Below are 13,389 nucleotides of genomic sequence, written 5' to 3' on the forward strand. Positions count from 1 at the left end.
GCAGTGATTTAATTAGACATGTCCGACAGCATGCGACTGATATCCACAGACAACAGCTTGCCACAGGTGGGGGGGGGGTAGCCATCCACCCCCCCCTCACCAGAGTGGAGGAGCTGCTCCTGAGTCAGGTGGCTCCTGGTCAACAACAACAACAACAAGTAACATGTATCATCATGGAGGCCGGAGCCACCCAGCAGGTTGACACAGAGCGTGCAGGTAACATGGCATAGCTGTAGACTACCTTTACCTCTATTGGTAGAGCATGCTTATGTTAGATGTGTACTGTGTAGTTAGAAGATGTGGTGCCTAGTGTTGTGCAATACTAATAATTAGGAATATAATCTATAGGCCTGTGACTGTCAACCACTGTACTACTGTAAGATTGCAAACACAGAGTAGCAAAGCCACAGTTGTTGCCACTGACAAAGTGTCTCATATCCTTGTAGGTCCCTCTTGTGTGACAGCAAGGCAGCAGACCTATGCTGGTGAGTGTGTTCTACATTTAATATTGCTAATTAAATGTGCATGTCATAGGTGAGGTGTAGGCCATGTACACGTAACACACCTACGCATAATGCATGCTGTGCATGCTTGCTGTGAGACTATGCACATCCCAGTAATGTGGGTAGCTGCCTAAAACACATACAATACACAGAGCATCTCACACAATTGTAGCAACACTGTAGTGGACATTGGATAGGTAGAGTCAATACACATGCACACAACATACACAACTTTGTCATACACAGTACACGTTAACATGCTACACATGGCGTATTCCGACACCCACAGTAAGGTCACACTACAGTATCCCAAATGTCATCCACACAGCACACATAATATACCTGAGAAGTAGATGCCTCTCATGTGGCTGTGCTACACTCTTCAACACATAACACATTCATGTTAGGCAATGCCCCCTATTGGGCACCTTACAAACCCATGTAACAACTGGCTGTGAAATGGTGAATGTAGCCATGGTACTGCAGTTCCGGTACAGCATGGTATGTGCCGGTCTGGCACACATTAGAAGCCTTGAGTGACCACATGATGCTGCATGATGATGGCTCATGGTAATACACCCCATCCAGTTACAGTGACCACAGTACTACACATAGCAGTAACTGCTATGCACCTCAATGTTGTGTGTGTGCAAACATATGCACCTATACACAATACGCATAGCAATCACCATTTGTACAAAGTGACACATATATGTCTTGTAATGCTATTGAGTGTATAGGTCACATGACACACACTGTGTATGTGTGATGTTTAATGTTGCAGTTGTGTTGTAGCATGCCATGTCATGTCTGGCACTGGCATGCCCACAATATGTCCTACACTCACCATAACCGCTGTACAATGGCTATGTTGAGCAATGGTATTCCATCAGGTATACATGCACCACTCATCCTGTGTGTATACATAGCATGCATGTGCTAAACCTGTGTCCACAATTATCTGCTAAAGACACAGACGCTCTAATCAGAAATGGATATCTATGTGACACACAGATACACATCCAGCCATGGCATGTATACCTGTGAGTGATGGTGCACAGGACATTGCAGAGCTTTTAATACTTGCACATCAATGTTGTGTCCATGTACACATTGCATTCCAGGGTGAGGCCAATCACTGAACAACACACATGCATCAAAGCCATGTATACTGTTATTAGCAAGGGCTGTCTACACTCGCACTACATGCTGTTGAGCAACACACATCCTGCATGCTGATACATGTGATATAACTGTTTGCCTTGTGATACTGTAGTCCACCATCACCCGCTATTGAGTATATTCTGGATTGCTGGTGGTGTGTGTGTGTATGTGTTCATGTGTGCATGTGTGCATGTGTTCATGTGTTCATGTGTGCATGTGTGCCGACATCATATACAGGTCATAAAGTGTGTTTCCTGTCTTCTTCTCACAGGTGCTGACGGGCTGGTTCATTGCAGTAGGGAAACTGATGTCACTGAGCAAAATAGTGATAATGATGATAGGTGTGTTGAGGCACAGGCATGTTTGCCAGAGTCTTTCGTTGGGCCACCAATCAACAGTACACAAGTGTCCACCTGATCCATGCACACAATAATACTGCCAATACATCCATCACCAATTCCCATAGCTGAGGGACAGTGTACAGTCGGCATTGGCCAGGACAGTGTGGTATCCATGGCACATGCATCCTGACACAGCAGCCATACCCAGATGTCTGGAAGGGTACCACATAGGCAGATGTCCAGGGGTTCTCATCGCAGCACTGCTGCTCATCATGCCACTGGCAGATGTGCCACAAGTCTTACAACCTCACGCATGTTCCAGGCTGTCATGGAGGCACAGGCACGTATGGAACGGTACATCAGACAGGGACTAAGGGCACAAAGGGAACATAACACCGCCATAATTGACAGTATCCATGACCTAGCAGGTGCCATCTGTAATTACACCAAGGTCACTGATAGACGTTGGGGAGAGACATTAGATGTCCTCCGCAATGTCATGTCCATGTGTCAGGACAGTGCAAGACGGTTGAGTCGTCGACCTGGACGTATGCCAGCAACATCAGCAGTTGGGGGAGCGGCTGTCCATAGAGCGTCCTAGAAGACCACATGCATGTGGCTCTGGACAGTCCCAGCAGGGACCTGGGTCCATTGTACATCCATCTACCTCTGGGGATAGTACCCAGTCTGGCTTAGTACCTGATAGTGTCAGTAGCACCCCTGTCAGGCACAGGTACCGTATCCATGGCCAGAGACAGTGATCTGTAAAGCCTCACAGGTACAGTCTGTGGCTGTCCCACAAATACCCGTATATGGCAGCCACATGGTGGAACTGTGTGCATGCAGACACACACACACACATAAACCAGACACCTAGGGCTAACACATACCCATACACATTACATAAGCATTGGCCCATAGCAGTACTCTTGCCCCTCACACACACACACACACACACACACACACACACACACACACACACACACACACACACACACACACACACACACATACATACATGTCGATTGGATGGCTCTCTGTAGGCCTCTGGTAAACCAACAACACACCCTGTGCATATGATGAAACCTGTGCCATCTCCTGTCATCTGTAATGTTGATGCAGGAACAGGATACTATGGTACTGATGCACAGGGTGACTTTATAGCAGTATAGCAATGTTAGCATGTTGTCAGCAGTAGAGTGTAATGATATGCTTGAAGGTGTAGCTGAGCAGGCATGATGCATTAAAGCTATGATTGTCAATGTAGTATTGTTTACACCAGGGTTAGTTCCAATAGTGTATTGTCCACCCATGTGCCACTTGACTGATGTGTGTTGCATTGGCAGCATGTGTTAGAGAGTGGACAGTATGTGTGGGATGTGTATAGCACAGATTTGCAGGTGTAAATTTGTGAACATGGTGGAGGTGCACTGTCTGCATGTACGTGCATAGTGGACACATGGGCAGGGTGACATGCCCTGTATTACACAGTAACACTCCATAGTTTCTATTGGTGGCCAGTATGCATTGTACTACACACATTTCGGAACCTTGCTACACATGTGTGTATGACATGGTTTGACACTGTGCTGTGGGTGATACTGTTACTATCTGTCATTGTTTTGCATTCTGGTAGTATACATAACTTCAACAGCCTGACCATAACCAATCGTTAGATGATGTCTTAACAACTGACACACAGATGTAGGACACACAGCAACATTTGGATCCTTCAGGTACTATACTATGCCAGTAACCAGTGGTATTCACCTGCACCCATTACTGAGACCACTCCTGTTTGGCATATATCTCTCTTAGGTACAAGCAATCACAGTAGGGATATGTCCGTCCACATCTCGTAATGCATACTGTGGCCTATAATGCATTCTCCAGATGACACACACATCCTCAACAAGGGTATCATACAGACAGATACCTGTTGTCAAACCCATGCTGTAAAGCTATAAGCCAAACTAAGCATAATCATCCACCTTTATGGAACATAGTATCCCCACAGTACCACATAGGTAGTAGCCACCAACATGATGAACAGGTACCGATGTGTACATGCAACCAAGTGTTATGTCATCTCTCCTTTGATAATCACATTTCCAAATGTATTTTGAAATCCCTCGGTGGATCACATAAGCAATAAAGTGTCTGCATGCATATCCACAAAGGTTGTTGTACACCTATAATGAATAGTCATCATTGACAGACTTTACTGCGTTTGAACAAGTCTGACGTATACCTCGGCCATAAACCCTCACTCACACAATTCAATAGAAACCGTAATGAGTGTGTGTGACACAGATAACCTAGGCCAGGGATCACTGCTGTGGCTGGGCTTGTCACAAGCATACAGATGTGACCTAAGATCTGGGAAGCAGCAGCACAGTTTGGCAAAGATGACAGCTGTCTTCTTGGAGAAAGCAGGGTTCCCACACATGCAATAATTGAGGTAACATGTATGTATATGTGTTTGCCGCACAGCTAGCTCACATGTACAATGATACTGATATGTCATACAGTAGTAAAAGCAAAACTGACAACACATTGACTAACAGTGTCACACGCACTCACGAAGTGCAGGATTCAAACTCCTACCTAACTACTTCATGATACTAGAGGAGTATGCATTAACACAACATGCTATACACATTACTGGGAGTTCTTTTTTCCACAGGTATATTTGTAGGATGGTGACATCATCAGAAATGACAAAGATAAGTATACCACTTGTAAGGTGTTCTACTACTCTATAAAAAGGTTGCGCCTCTCCAAGATAATTACACACAAACAGTTTTCAAGTGCAATATTTAAACCCCTATCTAACTACTGCATGATACTACAGGAGTACGCATTAACACGACAGGCTATACACATTAGTGGGAAGTTTGTTTTTCCACTGGTATATTTGTAGGATGGTGACATCATCAGACTTGACAAAGATTAGTATACCACTTTTAAGGTGTTTTTGCTACTCTCCAAAAAGGTTGCTCTTTCTCAAGGAGATCACACACAAACTTTTCAAGTGCAGGATTCAAACCCCTACCTAACTACTTCATGATATTAGAGGAGTACACATTAACACATCATGCTACACACATTACTGGGAAGTCTCTTTTCCACAAGTATACTTGTAGGATGGTGACATCATCAGACTTGACAGAGATTTGTATACCACTTTTAAGGTGTTTTACTACTCTCCAAAAAGGTTGCACCTTCCTAAGAAGACCACACACAAACACATCAAGTGCAGGATTCATATTCCTACCTAACTACTTTATGATACTATAGGAGTATGCATTTACACAACACGCTATACACATTACTGTGAGCTAGCCTTTCCACAGGTATAGTTGTAGGATGATGACGTCATTAGACTATACAAAGTGGGTTACATTAGGTGACATTAGGTGGGCTACATAGAAGGAATGTCTAAACACTTTGGCCATGTGGTCATCAAAGGGGAGTTTATTATCTACCTGTGTCCCCAGGGCCATAATGACTTTCTCCGTACATACTGGGTTACCACCTATGTGGTAATTTGTGTGCACTTTGTTTTACCCAAAGGGGATGACTATGCATTCTTTGGCATTCAGCTTGAGGACATTGTTTTGACACCAGGTATCTGTCTCTGAAAGACACTTCTGGAGGATGTCTGTGTCAGCCGTAGAGTCAATTATGGACCACAGTTACCAGTCATCTGCAAACCTGTTCAGGCATACACCTCCCATGCTTGTCTGTACCTATGAGCAGTATCTACTGAACAGGTGGGGTCCCAGGACCAAGACCTGTAGGATGCCATTTATGACTGGTTTAGAGTTGGACATGGCACCCGCAACTCTGAACATGAGTGTTTGATCTGCGAGCCACTTGGCCACCCATCCTGTGTCATAGCTGTTAATGTTCAAGCTGGTATGCTTGTCCATGATGACAGAGTGAGGAATGGTGTAGAAAATCCTTAGTGAGGTCCAGGTAGGCTGTGTGGACTACTTTCACCTCCATCTATGTCCTTGGTAACTGTTTGAAATAAGTCAACTAGGTTTAGGAGCCAGGATATGCCTTTAACAAGGTAAAGTTGTGTAGAGTCCAGTGTCTGGAGGTCTCCAATGTCTCAGTTTATGGGTTCCATGACAATTTGCTCAATAGCTCTGTAGACCAGGCTGAGTAGACATATTGGGCAATGGTTTCCAGGTTCTGTTGTGGCACCCCCTTTGTGGAGCTGGATGACTGTTAGTGTATGCCATTCTTTGGGTACATAGCCTGTGGTATGCTTGAGTCTGGACAGTGAATGTAGGTGAGGATGTAGTTCCTTTTGGGTCTAGTGTAAGACGCAGCCTGGGACACCATCCAGTCCCAATGATTCTGTGTTCTTAGCTTTGTAGAGTGCTGTCTTTACCTGCATGTCCATGACATCTGGGGCTCTGCATCCTTCTGTGATGGACACAGGCCCTATTGGGGGTGATGGGGGGGGAGTTTACACTGAACTTGTCCCCCTGGATGTGGGCAATGAAAGTTGATTTGGTGTATTTCTTTCCATTTTTCAGTAGCTGACAGCATATTTGGAAGTTGACACCTACATGTCTGGCATAGCTACCGAAGGCTTTGTGGTTGTTATTCTTACATTCCTTGGCTATTTGTCTTTAGAAACTGTCCTTGGATTATTTTATGAGCGATCATTGTTTCTTCCTAATAATGATCAGTGATGCCTTTCCTTTAGTGAAGTTGGCTCTATCATTTGTTCATTTCCTCCTTCTGTTGTCTAGCTTATTTATGGGCAACAACCACCTGATTGTTGTCCTATTTTTGGAGGACTGCATCTTGGTTTTATTTGTGATGTCTCATTCCATGCATCCCTGTAGATGCTCATAGGATGCACTTGTAAATGATTCTGCAGATTGTATACCATTATCCTATAGCAAGAGGTCTTTGGAACATTCCACTTTGGTCTTGGGAAGTGTGCAGTTTGCTTTTGAAAATGTCTTCACAATGGTTTCATTGACTGGGTGGGGGGTGGGGGTGGTATGTGGATGTCCAGTGTGATTACTTAATGATCTGATATTACCAGCGAGGGGTTTATCTCTGCTGTGGAACACTGGTACCCCATGTTGGTAATGATCATGTCCAGTATGTTGTCACCTCTAGTGGGCATGGTGACCAGCTGTTCCAGGGTGTTAGAGTTTTTAAACTCTAGGAAACATTGGGCAAAGGACATTGTACATGAGTAATTCTCCCACTCACTGTTTGGGTAGTTGTAATCTCCTCATATAATGGTGTTTGATAGGACCTTTATATTTTCCACTTTTCTCCGGAATACTGAGTGAGGTTCAAGAGACAAGGTACGTGATCTGTAGCAGGCTACAATCTGAGGAGCAGCTTTGCCCAAGGTTAGTTGCCCTTGCATGATCTCCAAGGCCTCATGCTGTGCCACTAACCTGAAGGTGTGGGTATCCATAAGGTAAATGGGTGCACCCCTTCCTTTTGTATTTCACTCATGGTTTTGGGTCCGAATGTCAGAGGGATTGTGAGTGTTTTACATGGAGCATGTCCAACAGCTCTGTGTTTGACATAGCTTTGTATGTTAGGCAGTGAACACCTCTGAGTAGGTGATATGCAAGGGAGTACGGATGGAGCATTTTAAGATGGGCTGTGTATGGCATGTATTTCAAGCTGCTAATGCTCTTTGTGAGGTATTGCTGCTGGCTTTTCCAGTTGTTGTAGTTGTCTTGTGAGGTACATAGCAAAAGTGGCATTGAACTCTATTATAGTTCTAGTGAGTGATGAGTAGAGGGGAACAATGTCCTCTTCTATTCTGCATGAGACACATTTTGTGATGAGGTGTGCCACATAGGAGGGTTTCCTGACTACTGTGGGAATGTGATTATCACAGTTGTGTCCACTGTCCACCTGTGACCCAAGGTCTCTTGTCACACTTTCAGTGTGACTTATACTACCAACTATGTTGTAGTTCTTGGCTACAGAGTTATTAACAAAGGGGGTGGCAATGCACCTTTTGGCATTGAGCTAGAGCCCAAGGATTTGACAAAAGCCATCTGTCTCAGGGAGGCCCTTTTGTAAGATGTCCACATCTTTAGTGTTTACAATTATGGCTCCTAGTTTGCAGTCCTCTGGAAACTTCAGTAGCCACAGACCTTCCATGTTAATGTTTACTTCAGGGAAGTAGATACTACACAGCCTGGGAAGTTATCTAGTCCCATGGTTGCTGTGATACTGGCTTTGGAGAGTGTTTTTTACCTGTGCAGCTGTGATGACAGCAACTTTGCAGTCTTCCATTATAGAGATGTGCTCTTTCATGGGTGAGAGGGGAGTAAAGTTAACACTGATCCTATCTGCCAGGATGTTGGCAATATCAGTTGGCTCTGTCCATTTAGTGCCATTGAGCTGTAACTCAGAACAGATCTGAGTGTAACCATGACATGGGCCTGTCTGTTGGGCAGAGATCTCCTGAGTAGACAGTATGCAACAGAGTACAGATTGGGTTACATTCAGTCTTGTTGCATGGGGCAACTATTTGAGGCCAGTAATCCTCGTGTTAAGGTACTTCAGTGGTCTTTCTGGCTGCTGAACGTGCCTATTCAGATTCTTCGCAAGTGTGTTGTGGTATTCTCTGATGGTTCTGATGACTGCTGAGTAGTGGGAACCTCCTTTGACCTACATGCACAGACCTTGGCAGTTTGTGTGAACACATAGCATGATTTTCTGACCACTTTGTTAATGTGTTTCTGGAAGTAGAGATGACTATCCACATTTGTCCATAGATCCCTTATTATCACATCCGTATTTAGCCTAAGTGTGTGAGCATGCCCAGTATGACCTTTCAGTATGTTGCTGCCTGACATTTGCTTTGTTTCTTTAAGTGTGTGAGCATGCCCAGTATGACCTTTCAATGTGATGCTGAATGAAATCCATTACATTTGTTGGAGTGTGTGAGCACGCCCGGTATAGACATTTATACTATATGTGTATGAAAAATCAAGTTGTATTTTTACAGCAGGGCTCACCTTTGTGTCATAGATTAACATGGATCATGCTGTGCCTGCAGGGCTTCCATGAGACACTTTGCATAGACTTATCAACATTTCTACATACAGGGGGGACAGCTATTCTTTGTACATTTCTACCCAGGGGCACACCTGATTGTTACTGTGGGTGTACATAGGATGAGGGTTTCACCTGACACTTATACACATTTGCTATGCCAGCACTGCTATGTACGGTACACCATTTCAGTCTGTACTGTTGCCTATCATACTGGCTTGAGGCAGACTACTGTGCTACAGATCCTAGCGTCCAATGTCACGTATATTAGATTGCGACTTCATAGCCTACACAACCCACATCACACCACCTGGCCTGATGTTCTCTGTCTGCATAGGCCTGTGGGGGAGGTTACCCATATGCCTCTTTAGGGGCATGATACAGCATTTCTTTGTGTTTGCATTAGTGTACAATTGTCCTGCTGTGTCTGTGCCACTGAAATGCTATCATGGTTTAGTGGTTCAGTACTGTGACTATAGTGCACAGTATCCTGGGTTTGAGCCCTGTCACTGCTATTTATTTGCATGCTGGGCAGACCAGACTGCTTAAGGGACAGTAAAGCAAATATGAGCATGTTTACCTGACTTTGCTCAACTTTGCCCGACCTTGCCCAACATTGCTCAACGTTGCCCGACGTTGTGCTAGTTAGCATGGGCAATTTTGATTTACATATACTAATTATTGGTAAAAGCTGCTTAGCACTGCTTTATATTGCTTAAAACATGGCAATCATGCCTCAGGTGGTGCTGCAGGGCTGCCTATGTCGGCTGCACATACTACATTCCCTATACATGTTGAAAACAGGTAGTGTCAAGTTAGGCATCCCTTTTATTTTATGTGTGAGTCAGAGAGAGGTATCATTTCCAGGGTTCCTACTGAGCCAGTGTCTGTGCTATGCATTGCCTCTTTGCCAAGGCCAAGGCATACTGGGCACGCCTCCTTCTGCCTACTGGGGCAGGCTCAGGTTGTTCCTCCTCCGAGTCATGCTGTGCCTGTGCAGGCCTTGGCAATGGTGGGGGGCTATTTGGCCCTGCTCCATGCTGTTCTTGCTGCAGCTGTTTTACATGTACTTGGTGAGTACTGCAAGGCTCCACCAGATGTGTCCAGGCACCGTAACCATGACTTGAGAATCCCAAACACATGCTCGATTACATTTCATGTTTATGCGTGTGCCTCATTATGAAATTCTTGTTCAGGTGTGTGTGCATTTCTGATGGGTGTCATCAGCCACGGCTCCAGTGTGTATCCAGCATCCCCCACTAGGTGACAGTCAGGGATGTCCCCATTGGAAATGTCGGGTACAGCTGCGTCAGATGCCAGATATGGGAATCGTGGTAGCTTCCAGGGCAGCCAGCAAACACATTCAGTATTATGCCCTGGGCATCACACATGATCTGGCAGTTGATGGAGTGGAAGCCCTTGCGGTTGATGTAGGCCCTACCCTGCTCACTAGCTGGTGCTTTGATGTGTATGTGCGTGCAGTCAATTGCACCTACTACTTCAGGGTATTCCGCTATTTGCTGGAAGAGATGCATATTGCTGGCCAATACCTCATGGGAATTGGGGAAATATACATGATCACTGACATGTGCTGACATGGCATTCAGGAACTGGTGCAGTACCCTGGATGGTGATGCCTGTGAAATCCCCATCATATCACCAGTTGGTCTCTAGAAGGTACCTGTTGCTAGTATTCCTAGGCCAACACATACCTTGGTTTCCACTGGGTTGGGTTCCCCTCTGTTGGTTCTGTGTGTGAGGCATGGCCTGCACAGCTCAACAATTTGCTGCAGGAGCTCTCTGTCCACTCTATAGCGCTCCACTATCTCCAGCTCATGTAGCCCCTGGTAGTTTACCCAGGGTCTGTACACTCTTCTCCGTCTCCTCACTGTGGGCTGCTCAGCAGCATTCACAATGACACCACCCTCAGCATCTTACACATGTTGCCTTATAATAGCAATGGCAGCCCCTAACATTTTTTTGTCTCAGTTAAGCTTTTTAAGTTTTCACTTCTCTTTGTAGACTGCAGTGTTGCAGTGTTTCTGAGAAAAACATGGGGGAATGTTGTTTGCAGAGTTTTAAGTGCTGAGCTGGGCTGGGCTAGTGTACTGCCTGTGTAATTGGCTGATTCTGATTGATTTCACCTGGCAGCTCTGCTAGTTCTCCTTGGTTAACTTCCTAATGCTACTTTTCCTTCCTTTTCCCTTTCCCTTTCTGTTTCCACAGGGGGCAGTGCCGTGCAAACAAGTCCAAACATGCGCACACATGTGCACACGCGTGCACACAGGCTTACACAGGTTTACACAGGCTTAGGCAGGTGCACATCCACGCACACAGGCTTAGACAGCCTTACACAGGCTTACACGGGCACACACATGTGCACACAGGCTTAGATGGGTTTACAGGTGCTCACACATGTGCACACAGTGTAAGCAGCTTTGCAAAAAACTTTAGTGATAGCCACGGCGTACACCTTCGGTTTCTGGGTTTCAGTTTAGACAACTGTAGACACGCCTCTTCCAGTCCTGATAAACTCACAGCAAACACATGCCACTCTGCTCCAATAAGCTTACAGTCTTTGATACATACCCCCTCATGATGTCACCTATATTCTACTCTGTTACTCCCCTAATCCTACTCTTACACTCTAGGGACATGGTTCACATGGCAGGGAAAACTGGGATTCACTATCCTTATACTCATTTGCATAGGATTGCCTATTAATGCTTGGTTACATCTCTCAGACTGAGCTTCCCCACTTAGCAACCACTACTCAGTAGCCATGTTGTCTTCAGCCTGCCATTCACCTGTATGGCAGATGAATATTGTGAATAAAATACCTATTTTTGGCTTTTATTTTTTTTCTCGTTTTTAGAGGGCCGCACGTTTGCGCGGCACTGCGCTATGCTTAAACATCTGAGATTGGGGAAAAAATATATTTTTTATTATTTTGCAATTGATAAAAATGCCAATGACCTTATATTTTGCCATTGGCATGCTTCCTCAACTGGATGCATCCTTTATTTGGAGCTGTTATAGCTCCGTTTTGCTATTTGCAGAATGGTACTCCGTTACCAACCAAGTACATTTCTGCAAATAACACTACTCTTACTCGGACAGGTTAGTGTTTCCTGGATCACAAATTTACCTCCTTTGCATAGTTTTCAGCAGCAAATGAGGTAATTTGCATAACCTAACACTGTCCGTGCAAGAGTAGGTTTAGGGCTGTTCCTGGATCGCTCAGCAGACATATTGGCTGTCTGGAGTCTTACTCTACTCTTAGACTCCCTGCAAGCCTTCGTGAATCCGGCCCTCGATTTAATAAAACACTCCAAAAGCAAGTAAAATAAACAGTCAAAGTATAAAGTGCTTTTCATCTGCCAAATATTTCCAGACTTCTTCAGATACAATTCATTAAATGAAGTAGTTCCTTATAAATCATTTGAAACTGCATCACATGACTGTTAGACCAAAACTGACCCACCCTGTTTCACACTCTTACCAAAATTAGGTGGTGTGAATTACTAAAAAAATCAAACTTATTTTACATACACATATATATATTAGGCAGTTCACCCTATATACATATGTAAAAATTAAACAATACTCAACACTAAATATATTTTACAACAACATACCTATTCTAAAATGAAAAATTACTACAACGTTCATTAATATTAGTAAGTAAGTGAATTAATTAATCCACTACACTCAATGTTTACATGCTTAAAACAATATAAAATGTACATATGTTGGATATATATATATATATATATATATATATATATATATATATATATATATATATATGGAAATACATATATTAATAATATTTAACCATATAATTATTACATTTAAAACATCTAATCATACCAAAGCTGATAAATCATCCATTTAAAATCTATCTCATCAAGCTCTTAAACTTTAAAATACACATAGTGGAGTAAATCTCATTAATTCCTGGTGGACTACAAGAGTCCAACCTAAGTTTTCAGAATAATTCAAGTTTTTCCAAGAGTAGGCTATTAAGGCCATTGTTACCCTGTTCCGCTGTAGGACCGTTATCAATTATTTTGAATTTAAATGAATGTTCTGGATATTCGATAAAATGTCTGGCTAAGGCATTCTCCTGTTTTTGTTTATTAATGGCATAGACATGTTCATATATCCTGTCTTTTAACTTTCGGTCCATTTTTCTAATATAAAATTCCGGACAAACCACACATTGGGCCAGATAGATAACACCTTTCAAACTACAATTATATTTCTTTCTGATATTATACTTCCTACCTCTTACTGTAAAGTTCTCTCCTATT

Source organism: Protopterus annectens, chromosome 1.part1, assembly GCF_019279795.1.
Source record: "Protopterus annectens isolate FY-2018-M chromosome 1.part1, PAN1.0, whole genome shotgun sequence".
Classification (NCBI taxonomy): domain Eukaryota; kingdom Metazoa; phylum Chordata; order Ceratodontiformes; family Protopteridae; genus Protopterus; species Protopterus annectens.